This window comes from Lonchura striata, chromosome Z (assembly GCF_050655825.1).
Source record: "Lonchura striata isolate lonStrDom1 chromosome Z, ASM5065582v1, whole genome shotgun sequence".
NCBI classification, from domain to species: domain Eukaryota; kingdom Metazoa; phylum Chordata; class Aves; order Passeriformes; family Estrildidae; genus Lonchura; species Lonchura striata.
This window is the reverse complement of record NC_140740.1, coordinates 37,596,729-37,624,409: the sequence shown is the minus strand read 5'-3', so window position 1 is coordinate 37,624,409 and position 27,681 is coordinate 37,596,729. Positions and strand designations below refer to the sequence as shown.

The following is a 27,681-nucleotide window of genomic DNA, read 5'->3' as shown; positions in this document are numbered from 1 at the left end:
ATGTCTTCACACTCACATATTTACCATACAGAATCCCTTAAGCACAGCATTTCGTCTCATTTGAAACGTCTTGTGCAGTAGAATTGAGACCAGCTCTAGATATTGTTAAAATTACAAAGTAACCTTTTTTCACTCATAATTTGCTAAAATGAAAATTATTATTTTCATCACACTTCAGTCAAAATAAAATTCTTATATTTAACTCAGGAGGAAAATGGTGTTAGGGAAAGCCTACCTTACTTACAACATAAAAAGGGAGAATAGTTCAGGTGTGTTTATAATCCCATAACCAATTCAGTTTGACCAAAACCAAATCTCACTTCTCTTCTTTCTTTCCTTTGGATGTCTGTCAATTATGTTAAACTAAATTAATTTTTATCCTGTGTCTTGAATAAAAATAGCTAGTACCAAACCATGTTACTCACGTGAAATGGAGAAAAGCACTCTTATTTTTTTAAGAAGAAATCATTACCCTATCAGTTGTATCTCACTGAATCTGAAAGAGCTTTTATTATTGTAATTATATTCTGATTGAATTTTTCAGGCATCTATGATTATAGTAATACAGCTTTTATTTTCTTTTAAACCATAGATTTCATAATGACATATACAATGGCTGGCAAAAAAAAACAGTAACCAAAAGAAGTTGTTTATTTTTTTACTCTCTCTTTGAAAGGAAAACATATTTGTTAATCAGAAAATAGCAAAGCATAGTACATTCTCTTGAAATCTTGCATTGTGATTTGAAAACTGAAGCCAATTTGGAAAAGTGGATTTCATAATGGAAGGATCCCAATATTTCTATACCTTGGCTTGTTTTTTTTTTCCCTGCTCTGCCAAGCCAAAGTCAAAGTCTATAATTTATGCTTCATGGTTTGCAGTATAGTTCATTAATGGTGACCCTTTCCTGATTAAAACAAACAAACAAACAACCCAAACAAACAAAGAAAAAAAAAACAAACCACAAGCCACTACCACTGAGGTCCTGAGGTCTAGTTCTAGGCAGCTATGCTTCCCATAACCTTTGTGAGGAATCAAAGTGATAATGGCAATTATCTGAAGTAAAAATATGTGAAACAAAAAAAAAAAAAAGGAAATGGCAATCAAAAGACAAAATACAAAATAGAGTAGACTAGACTATACTAGACTAGTTTACACTAGACTAGACTAGTTTGGTTGGAAAAACCTACAATGGTAATTCAGTCCAACTGCCTGACCACTTCATAGCTGACCACAAGTTAAGATATGTGTCATGGTTTGACACTGGCACAATGCCAGTGCCCCCATGAAAATGTAACCTCTCCATTGAATGCTGTGAAGTGGAATCAAGAACAGAGCAAAGCAGGCCCAAGCTTAATAACAGGAAAAAAACTTTATTAAGCTACTACTACAAAAGGGAAAAAAAAAGAAAGGAAAAAGGAAAAAAAAAGAACACACAAAGATCAAAATAAAAACCTTGCAAAGCATTCCTCCTCCCACCACCCAACTCCAACAAACCACAGTGAGACACAATCTGGACCCCAATCAGGTTTCCACCCTCCAGACAATCAACACTCAGCCCATCGAGGAAGACAGGAGTCTCTCCTGTGCCACAGACCCCCAAAGAAACACAGCTGGAACATCCTGTGTTTCCATGACACACATGGCACCGCCCGAAGAAAAGTTTGCCATGGTGACCCTTCTCCTTTCCATGCATAGTGCTCTAACCACCAATGCATGGATGGACAGACTGCTTTTAGGATTTTTCCTTTCAAGGATGCCCTGCCAAGAGGGGAAAAAACAACAGTTCAGTTTTTCATTGTTTGGGACCAGAGTCCCCCCCATTTTCCATTTCCCCTGGGGCCGAGGGTCCAAGAACAGAGATCTTCTTCTCTTCTCTTTCCTTTAAGGACAGGGGGCACCACCATAAATCCCCTAACTTTTTCTCTATTCACTCCACTTCTGTCTTTTCCCAGCTGAAGCAGGTCTCTTGACTCACTGGCATCCTCCCAAAACACCGTCCCTCTTGAAGGAGAAGATTGGTTCAGTTTGTGGCCAACATGGAAAAGTCCAGCCAAAGCCACTCCTTGTCTCCCTCCCATCTAGAATTTCTCCTTCTAACATCCCAGGGTCCAAGGTGTCCCTCTTCCTCTCTTTCAAACCGGGGACGGGAAAGAAAAATTCACAAAGCTTTCATTTCTGAAGGAAGGGTTAAAAATCCAAACTCCCTGGATGGCTCGACGACCAGATTCTGGCTCCCAGGTACTGGGCACCTTGCGGCCCCCCCTGCTCCTCCTTCCCCACAGTGGAATTGCTGACAAATGGCCACTGTTTCTTTCTCTCTCCCTCTTGGGAGAGTCTGGGGGGGGAACGGAGACATCCCAGATTTTCTCCACCTTTCCATCTACAGGGGGCCAGCCCGGTTCCAGTCCCTCCACCCTTGGACCTACCTCAGTCAGGCCATGGGCCTTCCCCTCCCCACCCAGCCAACGGCCGGGCAGGGTCGAGAGGCTGCACTGCGCCCTGACCGGAACCAAAGAGAGCGAGTTCCCCTGGGAATTCTGCTTTTAACCCCTCTGTGTTCTCAGAGGCGTGTCCACCCTCAATTGGTCAATATCCAAATTGACCTCTTCCTTCCGGAAAAAATTATTTTTCTGTGTCAAACCATGACAATATGCTTTTAAGTTATTGCTCAAATACCTCTAAAACACTGACAGCCTTGGGGTATTGTCTATATATTGAAGAAGCCTGTTGCAGCATCTGACCATGCTCTCAGTAAAGAAGTGCTTCCTGATGTCAAGTCCAAACCTTGAAACCTGCCGTGACACAACTCTGATCCACTCCCAACCTTTTACTACTGGATCCAAGAGCAAAGAGCTCATGACTTCTCTGACAACTCCTCCTTCTCAGGAAGCTGTAGAGAGCCTTCTTCTCTCTAAACTACACAATCTACAGCTGCATCTCACAGGATATAACTTCCAGTCCTGTCATCATCTTAGTTGCCTTTTTCCTGGCATAACAAACATGATCTTATTTTGTTGAAACTATTTGCTCATCATGTGATCCTGTCTGCATCAACGAAATGTGAAATCACTTCAACAGCAGATTCAACTTTCTTTTCTTTAATGACTTATCAAAGTCTAGAGATACCTCTCTGCAAGGAGCATTTCTGCATGATTTTACTTAGTCCACAGTAGAGTTGTTCCATTGCTACAAAATGCAGCATAGCATGTTTACAGAACAATACAATGACATACAAAAATACAAATTCTTCAAGGTATAGGGTAAATGATAGAAACATCTGGACCCAGACATCTGAATTTCATATGTAGATGCTTTTTTTACACCCACAGTCTATGTTTTTCATGAAAATCTGCATTTATATCTCTACCTATTTATTAAATCTTACAAGTTTGATTTCTTTTTTTGCTTCATATTGAAATATTGATGATTTTCTCTCTCAAAGTAATTTTTGAAGGTATAGTCCATAGGGCCATCAGAACAACTGCAGTACCTTATTATTTATATATTATCATTTCTACAGCATTTGAAGATTTATGGATATCTTCCTACACAAAAGTTTCAGAATAAAAGCATTCCTGAGTTTGAGTGGACCTAGAGAACATCCTTCAGAAATTTCCTGCTGCTTGTGGTGTAAACATCTTGCATACAGAGGCTCATAATAGAGTTATACAAGGAACTAAACTGTCAGATCTTGAAAACAAGAAAAAATTATAGGAATAATAACAGAACATGTCTGTTTATTGGTCTTTGGGATTTCACCCTCAAATACAATTTCAGAGAGGACTTGTGCAGTTTTCATATTAGACATACTCTTTCTGCCACACCCCTATGAAATTAGCCTGCAAGGCAAGGATTATCACATCCTCAAATATCCCAAGGTAACAATTTCTGATGGTTAGACTGGAATAACTGAAACCTGATTTTACTCTTCTGGTTTCTTTTCAAACATTAACCCTTCAAATCTGCAGTGTTAAATCTCTTTCTTATGAACATATTTTAAATGCAAGTTAAGGTTAGTACTTGCACTATTGTTTTTGACATAGTGCAGCTGACTTGAAAATGTAAATCTGTGAAAGTTTCTCTGGCCTCATGAAGCACAGCAGTATCATGTGGACCTGTGAGTGCAACATTAAATTTGAGCTTATTTTATTAAAATTTTGATTAAGTGTCATCTACAGAAAAATTAATTTATTTGAACTGAAAATATGTTTAAAATACAAAAGGACTATTAATATAAAGCAGATGATACTTCAGTGATTATTCCACATCTGGAGTATCCTAGATGGCTCTTGCATGAAGTTGATGTCAGCAGAACTTTTAAGAACAAGAGATATGTAGGAGCAAGGAAAAGATCAACCAGCTGATTTTGCAATAAACATACTTCCCCATTAGGCAACATAATCAATGGAGTTGTACCATGGCAAACATAGGAAGTTGTTTACCAAGAACCCAAAAACCACTTCTGCCTGTGTTCATCAGTTTATTGATTTGAAGGATGGCATAGAGACACCAAAATCTAATGCTTCTTTGGACTCTGAATTGTGTCAGGGAACAGTAGCTGAGAAATTAATATGAAATCTTGTTATAATCCAGCTAATGAGAGAGGCCTCTGCCCAGATTAAGGTTCAAATAACACCATATGCTGAAGTCAATAATATGGACCCTATTTAATGCTAAATGTGTAGTAGAGAGGAAGACACAAAAAAGGGGATGGGGAGAGAGGGAGAGGAGGAAGACAGAGAAAGAGAAGGGAAGGAGAGAAAGAGGAGGAGGAGGCAGTGAGGGGGGAAGAGACACATGGATCCATCATCATCCTATTGGTCCTTCTTCACTCTGGGATTCTGGGTTGTGGGGGTCCCAAAGTCATTCTTCTGGGGCACCACCTTCGTACAGTCCAAGTTCTGCATCCATGGGGTGATCACAGATGTTCGAGTGTAACTTGGAGTTTCATATGTTTGAGCAGTTGCTTTCTTTCCCACAGTCTGTCACATTATTTCATTATAATATGCATTATAATGCATTAACTAAGGTGTGGTAACCAAATTTCACCTCACCAGGCCTGGAACTAATACTTTCCTCACACAGATTTCTCCCTTCTGTTCTTACCTCAAATTCCCACAGTGGTGGCTTGTCTTATGGCAAATTCTGTGGCCTTGACAGTCTTTTGAGACAGGCAACTGTGCTTTTTTAAGTTCTAAGAGACCTGTGTACAATAAACAGTTCTTCTCTGCTGCTATCCTATGTGTAACATATGAAATGCTGACAAAATTAACACATAAATCCAGCGCACCCCCTACATCAAATCAATGTAAACAAAGAAATGATTGCATTTACTATGAAATAAAGTAAGCATAGTGTGGTTTTAATAATTTTGCTAGGCAGTTATGTTCTTAAAATCTTTGAATGGATATGTTAAGTTAAACACATCATTTTTCCCCTGAATAGAATGCATTTTGACCTCTAAATTCTCAAACTAAAATAAGAAGAATTAATTTTATATATTCACAGGGCATGGTTAAAGAACACAGAACATTTAGTTATTATGGACAGTTCAGAAATAATTCTGTTAATTCTTCTGTTTTAAATTTTGGTTTGTTTCCTGCCACATGAACTGTAAAAATGAAACTATAAATAATATATTTTGATGCAGATTTTTTGGTATTTGAAGTGCTGAAGGTGAAGGCTGAAGAATTTGTATTATACAATTTCGTATTCTGTTAGTTGCCTTGCAATACTTGATCTCATATATGCATGAGGACGAATGTAGGTCTGCACGCTGTGCTGAGCAGACAATAGAGTAGGAGGAAATTCATTGCTTTTATGCATTGAAATCAGGCACAACTGGAGCATTTGTTTTGGTTGTGCTAAGGCACCCTGACCTAGAAAATACTACATTATAATTCTTTTATACTTTAAATCAACTATCTTGTCTGTGAAAATCAGTCCTGTGTACTATATCAGTGTACAAGCAGGCACCACTATGATATCAAGCTTTTTTATACCACACAAAAGGAGCTGCCTGTCTATCTTCCTTCTTATTCCATTGTGACTCTCTTGACATTTGAGGCATTATTCCATATTTACACTAGTGAGACTTGATCACAAGGGTTTGTCCATCAAGAGTTAAAGCCGAAGTGTGGAGGGAAAAGCACTCCTTTGAAGGGAGCATATAAACAATTCTACATTAAAAAGTGTTACTTAAAAAACAGTTAAGCGAGTACAGTTACACAGAATGTTATTGTGCTTTAAATCTCTGGAGGAAAAGTGATTAGATGCAGCTGCTATTTTTTTCTATAATAAATTTGAATAGAATATTTTATTTGCACACGCTGCAGAAGCTGAGCACAAATTGCCTCACTAAGCTCTATTATTCTGGGGAACAGCAAGAATAACAAGTTGAGACACTGATGAACTCAGAAATGTGAATAATATTAACACTCAGGAAGTATCAATAGCATGATGTCTGACACAGGACAAACATCTTGAGGATATAAGGAATTGCAAGAATGGGTTGTCAAAAGCAGGTCTGAAGATGGGAGATTTTCAAGAACACTTCTCTGGGGAAGTAGATGCATCTGCAGGGGGTAAAATCTTGTCAATAGAAAGCTAAGGGATTTTGTCCCTCAGATCTTGCCATTCTGCAAGAAAAAAAAAAGGAGGGAATGCTAAGCAAGATAAGTAGTATCTGTTTTCACAAACAAAGAAACATGGTATGGGGATATTTATGATACTTAGATAGTTATATCTCAAGCTTACTGTCTCCCAACCTTATTTCCTGCTTAAAGCTCGGGAGAGTTCAATGCATGAGACAACTTCAGGGAGAGAGGGTGAAATACTACCAAGAAGTGTTCCCTAGCTGGCCTTGTTATATCACAGCACATATAGTAAATGCTGTTGCAAAGCGTACCAGACACACACAAAAAAATAAAGTCTTTATTGAGAAGTGTCAAGAGTACACAAAGAGGATTTTTTTTTCTTTCAAGAGATTCTTTTTGTCTGCATTTGGTGCAGTCTGCTGGATTAATAACACTTACACCAAAAGTCTCTTTCCAGAGAACAAGCAGCCTGCTCCTTTTCTTGAATGATAGGCTCTTAAGCTTTAAGGACTTAGCTCTATCTGTCAAGTTTCAGTCCTTTCTTATGAAATTGCCCAGCAGGATTCAGCTGGACTGAGCACACCAGTTTAAATAATATACCTTACATAATTGCTGCAGTAATGATAGATTTGTCACTTTCATCCCAACATCTGTAGCTCTGATTAAGGAAGAATTTGCAAAATTAAAGAACTGAATATGTATGTCAATGAGAATTTAAGTTGCTGTATGCTGTAATTTGCCACTGACTGTAACCAATCAGAGAAAATTCAGTTTTAATCTTGATCACTTTAGAAAGCTGAACTATACAGAGCAATCTAAGGTACTACTGAAAAAGAGTGGCAGGAAATTATACTGTACTTCACTGGCACAGACAATTTATTTAAGGAATCCAGTAGAAGCCAAAAAATTCATAACCCTCATATCATTAGCCTGAATGCAGTCTGAGAATTTCTGGGATTGTAAAAAGCCTATCAAATTGAACGTTAGTTTATCATCATAGATTAAAAGGTGCTTTGATAATTTTCATCTTCTCACCTCAACTCTGCCCTTGTGAGACCCCACCTGGAATATTACATCCATGTCTGGGATTTGCAGCATAAAGGTATGGACCTTTTGGAGCTGGTTCACAGGAGAGCCGTAAAGATGATCAGAGTACTGGAATGTCTCTTCTGTGAACACAGCCTAAGAGGGCTGGAATTGTTCAGTCTGGAGAAGAGAAAGTGTCAAGGAGACTTCATTTCATCCTTTCAGTACTTAACTTATAAAAAAAGGGACACACTGCTTTTTACAATGGTTCGTAGAGATGGGACAAAGGGTAGTGGTTTTAAATGAAAATAGGAGAGATTTATAGTAGATGTCAGGAAGAAATTATTCTCCCAGAGGATAGTGAGGCACTGACATAGCTTGACCAGAGAAGAAGTAGGTATCTCAGCCCTGTCAGTGTTAAGGCCAGGTTGAATGTGGCCCTAAGCAATCTGTTCTACTTAGTGGCATTCCTGTCTATGGCAGAGGGATTGGATATAGATGATTTTAAATTCCTTTACAATCTGAGCTTTTCTGTGATTATATAATTCTATTATTTAGATAGAAAATAATAGTTTCTATGTCCTATATTATTATTTCTGAGACAAAAAGAAAGCTATAAAAGTATTTCATAGCTTTCTTTTTGCCTCAGAGATATATAAAAAAAGTATTGTATATAGAAGTATTTTATAGCTTTGGAATCTTTTTCGGAAGATTCAGAAATTTCATAACTCAGAAACTTCTCCTTCCAGAAGGTGGTTGAGCAATGCAACAAACTCCCCTGGAAAGTGGTAGCAGCACTAAAATGAGTTCAATGAGTATTTGGACAAAGATTTCAGGCATGTGGTGTGATTCCTGGGATGTCCTGTGAAGGATCAGGAGTAGAACTTGTGGGTCCCTTCCAAATCAGGATGTCCTATGATTTTAGGATTCAGTGACAAGGAGAGGTTATATGAGATATTGCACCATCTTGTGAATAGGATCCAGCCTTGGCAAGCCAGAAGTGCAAGTTTTACTGTTTTTACCATTGAAGTAACAGTCATTAATATCACATAAGTTTCTTGCCCAGACTGTGCTGACCAAAATAAAGAGAGCTTTGTCTCATTATTTTCATCTTTACCACCCCAGAATTATGATCTTGAAAGAAGTAAAGGGTCATCTGAAAGTTTTTATTCTTTGGCAAGTGAGACTATTTCTATTTTTCAGGAGAGCCTTTAATTACTTCAGATGGTAAGGCTGGGAAAGTTTTAGCAGAGTGTGTAAAGCATCAAGTCAAAACAAAACCAAAAGAAAGACCCATATTTAATCCTAATTACAATGTTTGGAAACATGAAAATGAAACCAAAAAGATGGCCATCTTGCTTAGCACATTATATTTGTATGTGGACATTTTTGCAAGTCAAAATTTTAATTCATTAGTGTAGCATATTTTTTTCCTTTCTAACAAGGACTATGTCTTGAATGCGCAACAACACATTCTCTTGTCATATTCACCTATCAGATTACAATGTCAGGCTAACAACAAGGATAAGTCACACAGCTACTTCAGCTACAGCTTGGATTTCAGATGGGATGCTTCCTAAATTCAGCACTTTTTGTAGTAGACTCATTAATTTTCAGGGTGGTATGATTAAGGTCTTGAGTGGGTTTTGAATTTTTGAGGTGTTTTTTCAGCTATGACAGCTAAGTGAAGCGGCTATTCATGTTAAGAGTATAAGTTAAATGGACCATGACCTAGATAAAACCTTCCCTTTCTTTTCCCTCATAGTGCCAGCCTATCCATAAAAATGCCTTGTAACACTCAGTAACTCAGATATATACTCAGTCTATTCAGATGCATAAGATCCATTTAGAAGCACAAACATAGGCACATTTGACACTGAACAAGAAGCAGTTAATAAGGTGATGAACTTCTTGCCAGCTGGTCATGCCTCTCAAGCTCTTCTGCACAAACACACCATCACCCACCCCCTACCCCCCTACCAGAAATTTAACTTCAGTATGAGAATAAGCAATTAGAGAAACATCCAATTTGTTGCTTTGTAAATGAGGAAAGAAGCACCATTTATGTCTAGTTCTTGCTTTTCTATTTATTTGTAACTGACCTGCTCTGGATGTTTTATAGATGTGTCTCTACTGCATTCACTCGCGCATGTAGAAAATTAGAATTAAAAATTGCTCATTTTTTATTTAACATTCAGATTAACATGATTGAAATATTCTGTGAAAACTGAATACTAACTAACACTAACTACCAATTATTAGACATTTTGATCTTAGAAGTCTTTTCCAACCTTAACAATTCTATTATTCTGATTTTTATACTCTTGAAGAAGCACCAAAACTTACCTCTTCCAGTGAAGTTGATCGGATGGTGTGTTGTGCACGATTGTCACACCACATATTCTGTATTCAAGTGTGCTTTCCATCCCACCACTGAGCTAAATGCCATAAACAGAACTAGTTGGCTCTTTTTTTTCTGTTCAAAAGTTAAGGACAGACACTTTAATACTTATATCAGAGTTATTAATCTGTTAGAAAATATGAATTTCTGAACAAATAGACATTCTTTTCTTTTTAGTTACCTGCTATTACCAAAGAATCACAGAGTTTGAATGTAATTTGCTGTCACCAGCCCTCCCCCAATGGAGTAGCTGGACAATGTTTCCTGTAAATTCTCTGTCACCAAAGACATGCTTTATGGAGCATTATGTCACTGTGAGCATGTCTTTCTCCCTGATGCTATTATATCATGTCACGTGTGGAACCCCTGGGAGTGATGTAATGACACAGCAGTTCAGCATGCCACAGGGAGCAGCACTTCTAAGAGAGTGCTGTGGCAGTGGAAAGGATATCTACATGAAAACCTGCCTTGAATTACCAGCAAGCCTTGAAGCAAAACACCCACACACGTAAGGAAATGCCTTGTTGAGGAAAAGCTAATACTTCAGTTCTCTGTGGATTAATTAGGAAAGGAGTCCTATACAGCACCTACAATTGTTTACTTGAATAGTTTTCAAGCAAACTGCAGTGTTCAGATGAGGTCTAATTGTGCCTGATAGAGCCATTACTTTCTAATTTGAGCAGTGTTGAATTTTCCCCAGTGATTAATTAAACTAGAGATAGTGCCTAAATCTTCATAGAAAGTAAGACCACTTAAATTTTTCACAATCTCTGCCAGAGTTTATGTAAGTATATTGTTTAAAGCCAGTGGGGTCTTCTACCCCTCATTTCCTAGGTTTGAGAATAACCCAGGCTGGTGTCTGTCTTTGTTGCCCATCATGGCTCTGGCTTGCAGATGCCCTTAGGGGATCTCGTAAATCCCAGGAAATCTCAGCTGCTTTTCACTCAGGCTTATTTCCTACAAAGGTAGTTTTCTGAATAAGGTTAAATGTGCAGCACTTGTGAAAATGTCTGTGACTGTAGCCAAAGGCACTTAGAACACAGGAAAGCTGTCACTTAAATGCTGTCCACTTCAGAAACTACCGAGGGCAGCAGGAAGTGAAAAGAATGGTAATATGATTGCATCTTTTACAACTTCTTTTCATTGCTGATACTGCTACTGCCCTCTCAGTGATCTGACTTTTATTATTTGATCTCTGCTTTCTTTCTTTTAATGCTGAGTGTTTTTCTGAGAAAGAATCACCCCAGAAAATTTGCCTTGTATAAGTGCAGCAGATGTAGAGGGAAGAGAGGCATGGAGAAAGAGAGCTTTTTAAATGTTGGAGGCTCACAGATAACCCAAGAAAAATAGAGAAAAGTAATGACTGAAAGGCTGATCTGTGAGGTTTAATACATTTCTGAGATGAAAGGGTGAATATTTGGACTATGTGGGTTCTGACTGAGATGCTATTATACCTATGGTCTTTAACTAAAATTGTTTCAATTTTTGAATTGAACATGTGCATTTACATATTTAATGTGTATTGAACTGTCTTTCCAAGATACCTCATTCCATTCTTGAAGTATTCTTGAGCTACAAATATGTTTACTTTTGAGGGGTGTTGGAGATATTTTTACTGCAGATCCATTAAGAAGTTTGTGGGGACCCTCATGTGCACATTAGGCATACTATTGTTTGTAAACATAGACACCTCTAATGAGTAAAGCATTAAATGAAGTTTTCACTCACTGAGAAGTTCATGAAGGCAAAAAGTCTCTTTTGGTAATTGATCAATACTAGACTAAAAGTCTGTTTTGGTAATTGATCAATACTAAGTGCATCTCAGTTTGATGAATCAAGGTTGGTGATGTTACAACTTGTGTGTTATGAATTTCTTGTGTAATGGGTGTTATTGTCCTGACTCCATTTGTCTTTCTGTGTGATTTTTGCACTAAGCCCCAGAACACCAGGCGGAGTCCAAAATTACACACACAGTGCATCCTGCAGTGTATTACAGGTAACTCCAAGGTTACCAAGTACGTACCAAGCTCTGTGCTCAAGTGCCTGCATCGCATGCAGGATTGAAACTGCACACAGACTCCTTATCCTCCAACTTCACTCCCATATGGGATACGGAGCACCAATATGGTATTCATCTATTTATGTTTTTAGAAGGCACCTCTCCCACCTGGGAAATGACTTGTCTTGTTTGCAACGTCCAATGGAGCCATAGAAACAATAGGTGAGAAAAAAGTTCCATGAATCCTTAGGGCTCTTTCTATCATCCAAAAGTTGCTGGAAATATTTGAAATTGTTTTGAAAATTTTGACAGGTCTTTTTATTTAAAGAGTTTTTACAGAGTGGCTACATTTTACACCTAACTCTGATACCAGAGAAAATTTGTTAGGAATATCAATGGTTTATTTGAAGAGACAGCCTGAAGATATTCAGTGTTGTTAAATTCATCTAAAAGGAAAACAGTCCATTGAGAAAATTTAAAAAAGAGAAAGCTGCAAATGATGGCACACTGCATTGAATCTGGCTGAGCTCGAGTTAATTTACCTACAGCAGCCCCAGAGTATTGCTGTGCTGCCCATTGCTGGCTACAAGGTGCTGGTAATACAGCAGTGTTTTGATTATTGTTGAGCAGTGCTGGAACAGCACCAGCACAGACCCTCCAACATTCCATCCCCATCCATAAACCACAGGTGGACAAGATCCTGGGAGAGGACAGAGCTAGTCCAGCTGACCCAAATTGATTGTAGTTCCATGACAGTCTAGATGTAAAAGCTAAGAAAAGGAGGAGTAAGGGAAGACATTCATTATTTACAAGGTTTGCCTTCCAGAGCAACAACGTCATGTGCTTGCCAATGGCAAGTAGAGAATAAAATACTTTCTTCTCCTCTTTGCTTGTGCTTATGTAAGCTTTCACTTTTGCTTTAGTAAAATGCCTTAGATCAACCAACAAAATGTTTTCTATCTTATTCTCTCTCCCCTGTGCAGCTGAGAAAAAGCAGTGATAGAGAGACTTGGTGGCCACCTGGCATCCAGATAAGATCAACCCTTACACAAAATAAAAACAAACCAGATTTTACAATTCTATTTTATTCTTAGGAAACACTGGTTTTGATCAGTGTTTAATTATACCATTCATTAAAATAATTATTTATCTGGGAAAGAATGCTTATGAATAATACCCACTAATGAGGTCTCCTTTACAATGTGAAAGTTATGGAGAATTAATCCTCTGTGACAACATAAAATTCCTTAGGAAGCTCAAGGAGTTTGCAATTTCAGTTACATTCTTTACCTAATAAAGACTGAATTATCCGCAAAAAAGTTAAAACAAGAAATGAAAAAGAAATGCAATTTAAATTTAGAATCTGCACTTTGATTTGGTTTATTCAGGCTTTTCAGCTTCTGAAATTAAAACCAGTAGATATAGTCTTTCTGGCCTTAGAAGAGTATAAAATTTCTATAAAAGCTTGGTAATTCTAGAAATTTTTAATGCAGTAAAAAGAAGAATATAATGAGAAACCATTTAAAATAACAAGTATAAAGTATTTTATAAGTAATCAACTTGTGTCATCCTGACCTTTTTAGGCATTGATGTTTTTGTCTGGTAGGTCGCTGTCTTTTACTTAGGGGGAAAAATAGATTCAAACAAGACCATAATTCTGTAATGATACACCAAAGGTGAATTGAAGGAAAAAAACACTTTACTTACAAACCACTAATATTTCTGAAACCTCAAAAACCATGAAACAGTTCCCTCTATAATATAATACTAAACTAATCAGACAAGCTGTATATTATACAATACATTTTCCCACATGGTATATCGTGTTAATCTTTCAGTTCTTGAAAATAACTTATTCATTAAAATAGTATTATTTGTAATCAATTACCAGGTATAGTTCCCAATCCAAATTACTTTTCTCAGTACTGCACAATGCATGTAACAGGCAACTCCTCCAGAGAACTTGCACCTCCAAATGTACAGTATATACATTAAGGGTTATAGGTAAAAACTGCTGGAATGCTGAAGCAGACAGGACAGTGAACTCCTTTAAGGTCTAGTAGAAAGTGCTGAATGAAAACATGTGTGTTTATAATAATCTCTGTATTTTGAACCACAAGTCTATCTGACCTGAATATTTAATGCATCATAGAAGCCATTTCTATTTATATCATCTCTGTACCACAGACCTAGCAGTTTCTGCCTTGCTCTCTTGCTCACTACAAAGCTGGTTAGCTGTACCATAGGGAGTGAGTGGGAAGTAGAGGCAGACAAGACCATGCAGTGATTTGCTTGTAAGTGTCCACCTTCATGACTAGCTTTGGTGTTTCAGGATATTGGTGTGGTTTCGGTTTTTGTTTTTCAAAGTTGTGAATGGATGGTACTTTCATCTCTAAGTCAAATATGGCATTATTATGTAGACTTGCTGATCAGTGCACTTATATCAAGGTTAGTCTTGTGCAGTTTCTCATGGTCAGCAATGCCCTATTTTGTTTTCTCAATGATGCAGATCTGAGTGTCCAGTTACTCCTGTTTGCAGTCATTTTGTGCGGTTCAACCATTTTGTAGTCAGGTTGTACTGATTTCCTTCCTGCAAGAGTTTGATGTGCATTGTTATAATAGTTTGCAAACTTAGAAAGAGGGAATGTGGGGAATGACAGACAAAGTCACCTTTTTATGAAGATCAAGAAGTTGTGAGAGCTGTGCCCTCTCCCACAGCATGATTCAAATTGGGGCTCTTTTGTGCAGGACTCTCAGGATGAGGAGGAAAGCAGAAATAGCATCATGGGTGTGTGTTTGGGGGAGCCTTTCCCGGGCTTGGGGAAATGAACCTTACAAATTTTGCCAGCAGGCAGGGCTTAGCTGCCTGGTCCTACACTTAACAAGGGAGCAGCTGTTTGAGTGATCTCATACTATTGATTTGCATTTGCCGCTGTTTCCTGGCAAATGAGTTTGCTCTTTATTAGCCTTGCTCATAGTCTCAAAAGGCAAAGTACTGCTCATGTAATACTTCCCTGCACTTGCAAAATGCACTTGCTATCATTCAAAGTGTTCTGTTCTTTTACAGAATCTAAAAATTATGATTTAATTTTTTCTCTTTCCTCCCACTTAAGCCACCCCACCCCTCCCCCCAAAAAAAAACACCACTTTTAAAGTTTGTTTCACTTTTACAATTAAGGTGTCCATAGACAAAGTGGAAATGTGCATGAATCAGTAAAAATTTCAGAGCATGTCATATATTTAGTGTGATTTTGCTGTGGTTTAAGAAATACATTCTCTATGCCATAGAAAACTGAAGAAGCAGTCTTGGTGGGGTCCCATTTTACCCCTGGTGTCACTGCACTCCTGATCCACCTGCCAGGCAGATGGAGAATTAACCCTGAATAAGCACATATTCCTTTTTCATGACTACTTGTGACTTTTGATCTCATATTCTGATTTTAGTTTAAATCCTCTGGAAGGACTGTAAGACTACTTGTTGTAGCGCGGTATGCACTCCCCTCACCACAATACGCCGAGCGGTGGCGTGCTGGGCGGCGAGAGGGAAGAGAACGGGCGGCCGCTCCCCCCAGGGTGCTCTGCTGCCCCAGTCGGTGGTGCAGGAACAGACGGAGCCGACACAGGACTTGGGGGTGAACAGGATGGTTTCATTCAGCGAGCCCCAAGACCCCCTCGGGAGCGGGAGCAGAGGTTTTATACAAGAATTCAGGGAGACGGGTGTAGGAACAGCAACCAATGAGGGAATAGCAGGGGAGGAGTTTAGGGCAGAATTAACCCATCACAAACCTATCGGGGAAGCAGGGAAGTGAAATAACACAAAATAAGCAATAGGGTTTCGAGTCTCACTAAATAGACAGGGAATGCTCTGGAAGCAGAGGAGGGGGGCTAGGAGGAATGACAGGGAAGGTTCCAGGGAAAGCGGCAGGGAAAGGGAGGATTGACAACTTGGAGATGAGGGGGTTAGGGGAGAGCTAGGGAATACTGACAACTGGGGAGAAGAGGAGATTAGGGATGAGGGGGGGCACAGATATTGAACAAATATCAAATTAAAGAAAAGACACACCACTGCAACAACTAAAGCCTCATAGCTAAATACTACTTTGGAGATTAAAAAAAAACATAAACAAACCAATATAAATTACTCTCTAGTCTCTTCAGAATTAATTATTACCACTCAAGAGAACAAATTTGTAGATAGACTGCAATCTTTAAAAATCTGTTAAAGCCAGATTCTACTAACCATGTGCACCTGAGAAAAGAAAGCAGACATTTCCTTTTTTCCCCTGAATTATTTCAGAGAAGAGGTAACACCAGATCAGCTCAAATTAGTCACAGAAAGGGAGAGAAAATAAATGGTACAGTCTTATGTGAGAAGATATAAAGGATGATTCCTAGAAGCTGTATGCTGGCTTTAAAAAAATTATTGTGATGAAAAGTTCTGACTTCTTAAAGTTATTGGGAATTATAAATGAATCCTGTAATCTGGCTGGATTTGATAACAGTAATTAAATTTGAGATACATTAATTAAGATCCTTGGATAGGTTTTACAAGAATGCTTGAGCCTTGATTTGGCATCTGCTCCCAGATTAGTCTCATACCTGGCACAGAACTGGGAAACAGATCTGCTTTAAATTTTATGGTTATATAACAAATCTTTTTCTTTTGCTCTGAGCTTGTACCTCTCAATTCTTTCACATCATCACTACCATCCTCCCCCACCCCTTTCCAAACCTCTCCCAGGTCTATTAGAAACAGTAATTTGTAACAACTGATACAGTTTCCAGACACAAAATTTGAACTTATTTGCATCACCAGACCAGGGCAAGAAATTTATAATTATTTATGCTATGTCCTTTCATAGCTCTTCTGTAGCATAAAGAAACCTTCAAGGGTGTGCTAAAGACAAAATAAAACTGTCTTGATGTTTTACATAGAGAGAACTGTGGGAAAAATGCAAAGCAAAATCAATCTCAGAAGTAATTTCTAACTTTTGCAGGGATTATAATGGAAGCAATATTTGGTTATAGGCCAATAATATGATGTAGTTAAAATCCAAGCAAAGTGTAAAATACATGACCTTAAAGGAAGAATTTTCTTCCTATTTGCTGAGTGGTCAACATCCTTTGTGGTAAAAAATAGAGTGTATTTAAAGGCTATCGTAACACATGCATTTAAAATGCAGGAGGTGATCTGGCAACCTCTTTGAAAAAACCTTGAATCTGTTTTTTTCCCAGCTTTTCACTGTTTTTCTTTGCAATCTTGATTTTTTCTTTAATTTGAATGAGTTTTAAAATGTGTATATATTTCTCGTTCATAATGTTCCAGATTGTATTTGGCTTTTATACAGTGTTAAATGTGTAGACACAAGTATGTGTCTGTAAGTATGTTGGGTCTATGTATATATTAGATTAGGGATCAAACCTTTAAGGATTTATAAAGCAACTAATTTTTCCCTACCAAGAAATATCTCTTGCATATAGCAATGTCACCTTAGAGTTTGAAACAAATTATTTCAGAAGCAATCTGGCATCACAAAGATGTTAATGGGAAAAGTAATATTAGATGAAATATGACAGCAAGTTCAGAACAAGAGTATCTTTGGTTTTCTCCTGGTGCTTTTAAGGAATAATGCATTCACAGCATGGTGGATTTTTCGGAACTTTTAGCACATGAGACCTAAGGGACTACATGTTAGAGAGGTTCAATTAACCAAAACATTAGTGCTTGGAGGTGTTTGATTTTAAAGACCAGAGCCTTCAAATTTTAAAGTGGGCAGAATGTAACTCATTATTTCTAGTATGTAAGCCATAATGCCTTGGAGAGAAGAATTACATGAGGAACTGCATCTTAAGAGCCTGGTTGATTTTTCAAGAAGCATTAAATAACAGCAGTGAGTCTAAATGCCTACATGTTTGCACAGCAACACTGGCTTCTGGAGGCTGTTTGATTCAGAAGGCATGCTGTCAGCATTAAGTGGGAGAAGACTTCTCACCATCTTAACTCAGTCAGAAGGGAGATGAAGAGTCAAGGTTTATGAGGCTCTGCCCACTTTTCAAAGACTTAAAAATTTGCTGTGTCCACCAGACCCTGTGACTCAGGAGTGGCCTGTGTGAAGATAAACTTCCACAGCAGCTTTGATAAAGCCTCCCCTGTAGAACCTTGCAGAATACTTATATAAGGACTGAAAAAAGAAAGAAAACAGTGAAGGGGAGATACAAATACAGGCATAAATTAGGAAAGAAGTTTTGGCTGTCTGCTAGGCATCTGCATCTAGTCAGTAGAGCTGCAGTTACAGTATAATTGCAGGGCTCCTGTTTAAGTGTAACTTTCAGTGCCTCTGCTGCTTTCAACCATATTGAGCTCAATCACATTAAATCATGCTGTTTTTTCTTTTTTTTTTTTTTTGATCACCAGCACTCACTGGTTTTGGTGTATATGACAGTGTTTTGTGAACAGCTGCAAAGTATGGCTGAGAAGAGGTAGATATGATCTAAATTGTCCTCAGGATTCTACATAACCAGCAATATCTGTTAGCACCACATCTGTTTAACTAACAGGGATATATCTTCACACATAGTTTCATAAGAAGCATATTTCCAGAGCATTATGAGAACCTTACTTTTCTCAAATAATTTTGCTCTGATAGGATATGAATCTTACTAGAACAGCTGCCTGAAATCTTGCCATGAAAATGTAGTAATATGATATTTTGGTGCATTTTTGGTCTTTTTTCTCAGTTGTTTGTTTGTTTATTTTTAAGGAAGACTCATAAGACAGTGTTACTTAATGTATCATGTACTGCCTAAAAGAAAATCCTTACTATTAATGACTGTATTAATAAGTCTTGTCAGAGAACTGAATTAGTAAAAATGCTTGAAGCAATAAGTGGAATAGAATATTGTGTCTAATTCTGGGCTCCTCAATACAAGAGAGTCCGGGACATCCTGGAGTGCATCCAGCAGAAGACAACAAAGTTGTCAAAGGGACTGTATCATCTGTCTCATGAGGAAAGGCTGAGGGATCTGGACTTGTTCTGCCTGGAGAACAGAAGGCTGAGGGGACATTATCCAGGTATACAAGAGTCTGAAGGGAGGGTGTCAAAAGGACGGATTGCTCTTCTTGATGGTGCCAGGCAACAGCACAAGAGGCACCAAGCAGAAATTGATGCATGGAAGTTCTATACAAATATGAAGAAGACTTTTACTGTGCAGGTGACCATGCACAGGCTGTCTAGAGAGCTGGTAGAGCCTCCTTCTTTGGAGATACTCTGAAAGTGTTTAGACACAGCCCCAAGTAATATGCTCTATGGGATCCGGCTTGACCAGGAATGCTGGACTAGATGAGCTCCAGTGGACCCTTCCAATTTTACCTATTCTGTGATTCTGTCAAAAATGCAATTATTTTTTCCCTAGGAAATATCTTCTATCTCTAGTATTTCTGGCCTACAGCTACAGAACACTGCCTTCCATTTTCTACACAAAACTATCCAATTAAAATTTTGCATAAATCTATATAATTTTTAAAAATCAGTTGGCCTTGTCAATAAGAAAACCACAACATTATTAAGAAAGCAGAATTATGCACCATCAAGGAAGTAAGAGTTTCACTAGAATGAAGGTCAAAATCTGAATCCTGTCTAGCAACAGTCCTGCTGCATTATTGGATGGAAACATAGTCTAGACTCTTTTGCTTTGCCCGAGGTACATATTGTGTACTTCCTGCTTGTCCACTGAGGAATTGAGAACAATTTACCAGCAGCATATGTTATGGTACACTTTAAATAACCATGTATTTTGCAATTGTAATCCACAGACATATAATTCTAAGGTATTTTTAAAAAGTCCTAGTTTTAAAGTACAGAACACACAAAGTTGTGTTAATATAAAAATATGAATAAGTTTTCACCATACTAGCAATAGTGTGAATAGCACTAAGTAATTATTAGAAATACTTGTGAATAGATGTAATAGTAAATGAAGTATTAAGCTCTTTTTAGCTGTATGCTATTGTAATGTTTAAGCACTCTGTTGTGTATGCTCTAAACAGCAGACTATAAAACATTTCTGTTAATAGCATTGGCCAACAGGAAATGACAATACCCTGTAATCACTGAAAGATGGAGAGCTCTCTCTATCAGAAGCATTCAGATGTCTCATTCCATTTGCACAACAGTCTTGCCATGAATGAACATTGCAAGCCTCAGCACTGAGTTAAAGGATTTTTCAAGGATTAGCCAAGCTAATAAGTAAATAAACAAATAAATAAATTTGAAAGCACTTTGTGTTTTGCCAGTTGGCTCATCTAGGAGCTTAGAAAACTTAAAACTAATTTGGTTTTGTCCAATTTAGAATATTTATTGGATCAAATTTGAACTCCTAGATTTTTGCAGTAAAATTCACAAATTTAAAGCCCATATTATGAAGAACTCCTTCCAGCTCACACAAAGTTCTTTTGGTCCAGTTACACATATCTCTCCACAGTTCACTAATCTCTTGCTTTTGTTGCCTTTTTTCCAAACAGAGAAAAGCTAAAGATGAGTTCTAGGTTTACAGATGTCACTTTTAAAACACTAAGGCTGTTTAACATGTCTTTTCTGTAGAAAACCAAAGAAGTAAGAGCAGAACACTACTCAAATAATGATAAAAATGAGTTCTTGATTATTATCACACTGTACTGAAATTTCAAAAATATAGATTTCTTGGCTCAAAAACAGGCTTTTTGCAGGACCTTGAAATAACCACCTGTTTAACTTGGTGTCCATTCTAACACATGTAAAGTGAAGATAAGAGAAATGTGTTTCACACACCATTTGCTTTAGTTTTGTGAAAGAAGAGTGTGTAGCATGAGAAGTATAAAACATGAATACCAATGGAGCAACAAGAACTTTAATGGAAGGGTTCATGCTCAAAACTTTTGCTGCAGTGGTTGTTTTGTTTTGTTTTCAATTAAAATGGAACACTGATATATGAGTACATGCTATTAGTTTACAAAAGAAACCTCTGCTTTCATTTCTGATTGCTTGCTTATACTCTGCTTCATTTCTCTTTATTAAACCATGACAACATAATTATTTCATTAATTAAAGAATTAATGTAGCAGTGTTGCTAAAGTATTTCATTATTTCACAGCACTTATCCAGTGTTAGCACTTGAGTTTTCAGCTATTTTCAGCTGAGAAACTATAAAAAAAAAGGAGAAAACAGTGCCTCATTTAGTGCAGCATGGCCTGTGATCACTGTTCTGTCAAAGACACCTTCAGCCACACTCACCTTAAAGTGTGGTGTTTTCAGAAGAGTTTGCTTTTGGTTTGGATTTTTTTTTTTTTTTTACCATACCTAGGATGTCAATTGGATATTTATATTACGTGCATAGTTTAGTAAAATAACATTTTAAATCTTTGTAGATCTTAGTAGCATTTCCATTCTTTCTTCTTCTAGCATTAACTGTTCCTTTCCACCTTTAGTCTGTTCAGCAGCAGTATTTTGCTGCTCTCTGGCCCAACAGAGCTTTAATACCTTCTCTATCCCTCTCTTGATTCACTGTTTTCGCAAGAACAGGAGACTGCTGGGAGCAATTGGACTACAGTAAGACATGGCCTTGTCCAATCTTATCACCAAATTGTTTTAGAACACCTAATATCAACTTTATATTAATTTTCCATGATGGATGATTATAGTTCCTATGCAATGGTAACAGCTTAGCATTATAGAAGACAGGATTTATTTCTCTCACTCAATAGGACTAATCAGGTGTGCCAGAAAAGGGTATAAAAAGCCTGACTGTCTTTACAGAAAAACGGAGCTACCTGAAATCTGAAGAAATATGATGTCATCAAACAGTGCCATGAATGCAGTCAGTGTTAGGGTCAGACTCACTGGGAGATGTATAACTTCATGCTTGTAGAGATAATAAATACACTGCTATTCAGTCTCAATAGAGTTGCTAGATTTTCACTTTGTACCCTTCCTGTGATTATAGATTTCTCTATTTTTCTCTCAATTTCATTTTACCCCTAGCAAATACTGTCTACTCACCACAGTAATTGAAGTTCAAAATGTTGTCCTCTATACAGCAGAGCATTTCTTTTCTCTGAACAGGTACTGAAGGTGGAAGATTTGATTTGACTTGTTCATCTTTGAAAGTTGAGAAAAAGTGGACCTAGACATGAAGGAGTTGCATAAAGAAAAAATTAGGCTTTTAATGCTTCATAATATCTTTCATTTATCATTAACTGGAAGAGAAACTCTAACCCTAACCATGATAGCTGTAACCAGCATAAGGTTAGAAGTATCAGAAACAATGACCAACTTGGATAGTGATTGTATGCAAAAAACAACATCCCCGTTTTTTTTCACAGTAGCAGAAAGGCATTGCTCATATATGCAGCCTAATAAAAACAAGTCTTCCATACACCACAGTTAAAGAAAGTCATTTATGTTGCACTATTGTCACTTTGTTATAGTTTCCAGTAGCTATGTATCTCTTTGTGATAAGCAAGTTCTCTTGGTTATGGATGTTTTAATGCCGTCACTATAGAAAAGATGTGATTTGATACCAGTCATTTATGTCCTCAGCTGTTACAGTACAGTCAAGGCAGCCTGAGCTGTTTCTTCCTTCCTTTACCCTTAAATAGTATAATTTTCTTATTTTTCTCCACTAAGTAGCTTTCCTCTCACCACCAAGTGGTTTGTACACCAGTCTTCTCCTGAGCTTCTCAACTTCTGAGAAGTTGTTCTCCCAAGTGTTCAAAATATTGCCGCTGTAGAAAGATTCCTACATTACACTCTTCTATTTTTTTTCCATTTCACAAGGCTCTTCATCACTTTCAAGTCCATATATTGTCTACATTGTACCTGTGCTTCCAGTTTCATTTTCTTTCATATGCTACTCCTTTGTAACAAAGTACATTTTGACTTAATTTTTCTGATTTTTCTATATCTCCTTCCAAGATGGCCCATTACCAATTTTTCTGATTTTTCTATATCTCCTTCCAAGATGGCCCATTACCTAGAAATACTAATTCCTGAGTTTCTTTGTCATGAAATCATATCTGCTTTGTATTAAAATCTAGAGATTAAAAGACCTCTTTTATCTTTGCACGTATGTGAGAGAAATTATGAAAAAGAGTGAACAAAATATACTTAAACTATGAAGTATTTTGAGTACCCTGTGAAATCCTTTGCTGCCTTATTTAAGGTGTCTGCCTTCATGGATCTCAACTATCTCATAACTTTGAATTCTTAGAATGAATTGGATCAATGGATTTGTGCAGAGGGCCTAGCCTGGAATTCTCTTTTTCAGGACATAAAAAATGCTTCTGTATAAAGTTGCCTTTTTAAGATGTTAAATTCTGATAAATTTTACCCCCTTACTCTCAATTCATCATTTCTGTTAAGTACTTCTCAACTTCATGCATGTTTTGAGCAAATTGTTAGAGCAAAAATTGCTTACAGTGTCAATTACATGCTCATATAGTATTATTTTCAATGTTGAATTGGACATGAGGTGCAAACCTTTTGTGTTGCAGTGTGTATTTATGATCAGCTACTAGCAGACCAAAAGCTGAGTGCATGGAATAATATAGTGTTTAACATACCTATTTGCTGAAAAGATTGCTGAAGTATTTTCAGCTGCCTATAATTAAAATGAATAGATCTTGAATTAGTCATATATAAATCCCCAAACCAAGTAAGTGCCCAGTGGATTTAGACATTTCATTTTTGAATATGTTGGTAAATCAAAGTTGCATAGCTAATACTTCACCTCATCTTTAGCTTGTGAATTCTTCCATAGAACTGAAAATGTCTTGCTGTTGGACACTGTTAGTATTTTGAATTTAATAAGGCTTCTCAACACAGGGGAAAACAAAGCAGTGATCCAGATTTGTATTCTTTTCTCTAAAAAGGTGCAAAAGACAACATGTGCCCTAGTAAAAATGTATATACTTCATATTCAGTGACCTGAACGCTTGAGCATCATCTGTAGAGGTGCAAGTAATTGTTGCACAATAATTCTTTTCATCAGCCTAAAGCATGAAAGCAATTGAGTGAAAAAAATCCTCATGTTACATAAAATGATTACTGCCTGTGAGCCATAATAAACAATGTTGTTCTCACAGTGGTGATGTTAAGCAGCAGAACAAATGAGTACAGCCTGCTGATTGTGCAATGTCTTTATCATTACCAATTGCTGTTACTCCCAGTAAGTAAATTATTTCATTACTGGGGTGTCTGCATGACCTATTTCTAAAAGGAACAAATGATAATGGTGAGAATGCACCACAGTCACTTTTGACTACAAGTGACTTAAATATCTACAGCTCTTAGTGTTTCTCATTGTTGGGCTTTTTTTCAGCTCTGCTGGATGTCCAGTAGGTATGTTAAAACGCAACCACAAAGGAATGCAAAGCCAATTTAGATTCAGGAGATAAGAAATGATGAGCAGAATAAAAAAAAACTTCAGGAGAGCAGAAGGAAAGAGGTAGGAGGGAAGGCTGGAAGATTTATATCTACAGTTCACAACAGTAGCATCACCATAACGTCATAAGTTTTATTGCTTTACCATTCTTAGAAACCTGGGTTTCATCCAGAAACTCATCAACCTAACTGTGTTCTTACTATATTTTAGAATTTGAAGTAAATGCTGATTGGAGAGTAAAACTGCTGAAAATTGATACGTGCATGCAGAAATAAGGCTTCCCCTGTACTACTTGAGAATCCTCCTTTATGCAACACTGGTGGGCAAGCGCAATTTTCAAGTCGAGTAGCAAGTTTGTTTCTACAGTGATACCGATTGTCAGCTGTCAGCATTGAATAATGAGTCCTGAAATTAAACAAAAATCATTATCTGACTAAATCAAACTTGTACTTAGGAGTTGCAATATAGTCCTTAGTTTTACCTGAGATTCAACCAGATGGGAGCCAGATCAAGTATCTCAATACTGCATCATAGCTGGCAGTGTGCACACACACCAAATGGCTTATAAACAATAATCCTATCACCAACAGGATGTTCAGCACTTATGAACTGAAGACTTCCTGGAAGTCAGACAGCCCGCCTTGTTTCATTTTTGCCTTTCTGATCAATGTGAAATCAACTCCTAAGTTTGGAGTTCATCCTTGTAAGTATAAGTCAGGAAATCACAATGTTTTTAAAAAACTTTGAAAATCTTACTACTTTGCCTACTCTATGGATTTAAATAAAAAAGGGAAAAATGTAAATTACTTTTTTTAGATGTATCATAGGTTCTCTGCACCAGTGCTTTAGTTTTTAAGGACAGCACTTTGAAACAGGATCTATCTCCCTGTGTATGGAAAATTTATTTTAGCACTGTCTGATACTTTTAGCTGCCAAATGCATTAGATTTCTTGTTGTCTTTCTAGGTTGGTAACATGCACGTAAGGTGGCTTTATCAGTCCCAAGGAGTACTACTTTCTCTCTCTTACTCATTTTGAGTAGATTGCACCATTCTTCCTCATTAGACTGTAATTGCTCTGTAATTATTTTAACTACAGCTGGGACAATAAGTCTTGATGGAATAGTAACATAAAAGGAGCATGGAGGATTCAAAAATCATCCACTCACTTGATTTTTATTACTTTTCACCTTGTTCCTCTGTAAGTACCACAAAAGGTCACACTAGCAGAAAGGAAAATGTAATATTAAATAATTTGCTTCAGGATGTTCACCTAAATACCCCCTTAGTAATATACCTTCTCCAGAAAACCTACATTTGTTAGATTCATTCTTGGGGGAGGGTGGGGGGGAAGTGGATTTTTTACTTGCATATGCCCCCATGAGCACTTCACTTTCTAAAGCATGTATCCAAGGACAAAGGATAGAAAATAGGAAAAAATAGTAGAAGGCCTTCATGAGATCAGTTTCAGTTTTGTCTGCTAGTATTTTCTGCTTCCATCAGTAAACATTTGCAAGATTTCCTAACTCATCTCTAGTTCTGCTTGTTAGATGGGAAAAAAAAGCTCTTTTAGCCTTACTTCTTCTTACACAGAAGATGTATAATGTTTAAGAATCTGTCCTAGACAGTCCCACTAATGTTTTACAAGATATTTATTCCCACTCAGGAAAAAAAATGTTTTCTTTCTGTGACCTAGTTCAAAATCCCTGCCTGTTGTGTCAGTTTTCTGAGAATCAATTACTTTAGCCATCCATTTCACAAGAGACATGTCCCTGCAGAGAAATCTGCCAAATAAGTTTCAATTTTTCTGTAAATACTCACAATTTAAAAAAACAAGTAAATTTACTTTAGTGCTACAATTTTTACCCTTTGGAAGGTTCAGTTCTTTATGTATTTTAAGAAAAATTGCAGACCATTCAAATTTTGTCCAAATTAATGCTAACCAATCTAGTACTTTTCACTTTTCCACTCTTTCTATTTTCTTACCTGTTGTATCCAATTTTGCCTGTGTCCAGTGTACTGTTCCAGTTTTTTCATGACTGGAAAATAGATTGTGTTAAGAAAAAAGCCTGTTAGAAATTAGCAAAGTTTTTTCCCAAAGTCTGCAAGCTAAAATTAATACAAAAATCTAGGAATTTTCCACCACTTGTTTAGTTTTATCTATTTTATTACCACATTTCAATTCTTCTTAGAGACCTGTTTGTATTGAGTAGGCATGGAAAGGTCTTGGTAGCAGGAGGGTTACAGAGGTGCCTTGTGTAAAAAACTGCTGGAAGCCCCAGGACAGAAATATTGGTAATAAAAGCCAAGTCCCTGTCACTAAATGAGATAACATATTGAAGAAGAGGGGGAAATTACTGTGCGACAACAATTGCTGTCAGAGAAGAGAGGAGTGAGGATAAGAGAGAAGAACAATCCTGCAGACACCAAGGCCAGTGAAGGAGGAGTGGCAGGAGGCACTGGAGCAGGGATTCCCTGCAGTGCCTGTGTAGACCATGGTAAGGCAGCCGACTCCTGCAGCCCATAGAGGTCCACTGGAGGACTCCCATGGTGGAGCACGTGGATGCCTGAAGGAGACTGTGTCCCCATGGGAAGCCTGGCAGGCTTCTGGCAGGACCTGTAGCCCCACGGAGAGAAAAGCCTATGCTGGAGCAGGTTTGCTGTCTTGACTTTGTGACTCCACAAGGAACTTGTGCAGTCTGTTATGAGTGACTGCACCATAGGAGGGACCCATGCTGGAGCAACTAATGAAGAATTTCAGTCCATGGAAAGGACCAGCACTGGGGCAGTTTGAGAAGGACTACTGTGACCATATATTGGAAGTGGGGAGTGGTGTGATACGTCCTTCCACAGAGGAGATAGGAGCATCAGAGTCAACGTATGATGAACTAACCACAGATCCCGATTCTTGTCATCCTGTGCCACTGTTTGAGAACATGTAGAGACAATCAGAAGTTGAGCCCAGGAAGAAAGGGGGGAGGAAAAGGGGTGGACAAGTAGTGGAGGGGGTGGTACAATTAAGGTATTTTTAAGATTGGATTTTATTTCTCATTATCCCACTCTGACTTGATTGAGAATAAATTACACTCGTTTCCTTGAGTCGTGTCTGTTGTGCACAGTACTGTAACTGGTGAGTAAACTTTGCCTGTCCTTATCCCAACCCATGAGCCCCCATTTTGTCTCCCCTGTCCAGCTGAGGAGCACAGTGATAGAGCAGCTTTGCTGGGCACTGGTGTCCAGC

General features: G+C 37.7%; 1 protein-coding gene across 13 annotated transcripts in view; it reads left to right on the top strand.

The window, feature by feature from the left end:
* Nucleotides 1-27,681, top strand: part of LINGO2 (leucine rich repeat and Ig domain containing 2) — a 487,462-nt gene that overhangs the window by 410,592 nt on the left and 49,189 nt on the right. The window contains exon 1 of one of the 13 annotated variants that reach the window (XM_085566634.1): nucleotides 1,693-27,681. This exon is cut by the window's right edge and continues 22,995 nt beyond it. The exons of the other annotated variants lie outside the window; for them this stretch is intronic. The gene's annotated coding sequence lies outside the window, so the exon portion shown is untranslated. Of the gene's footprint in view, nucleotides 1-1,692 lie in introns of those variants that run through there. 13 annotated transcript variants of the gene reach the window in all.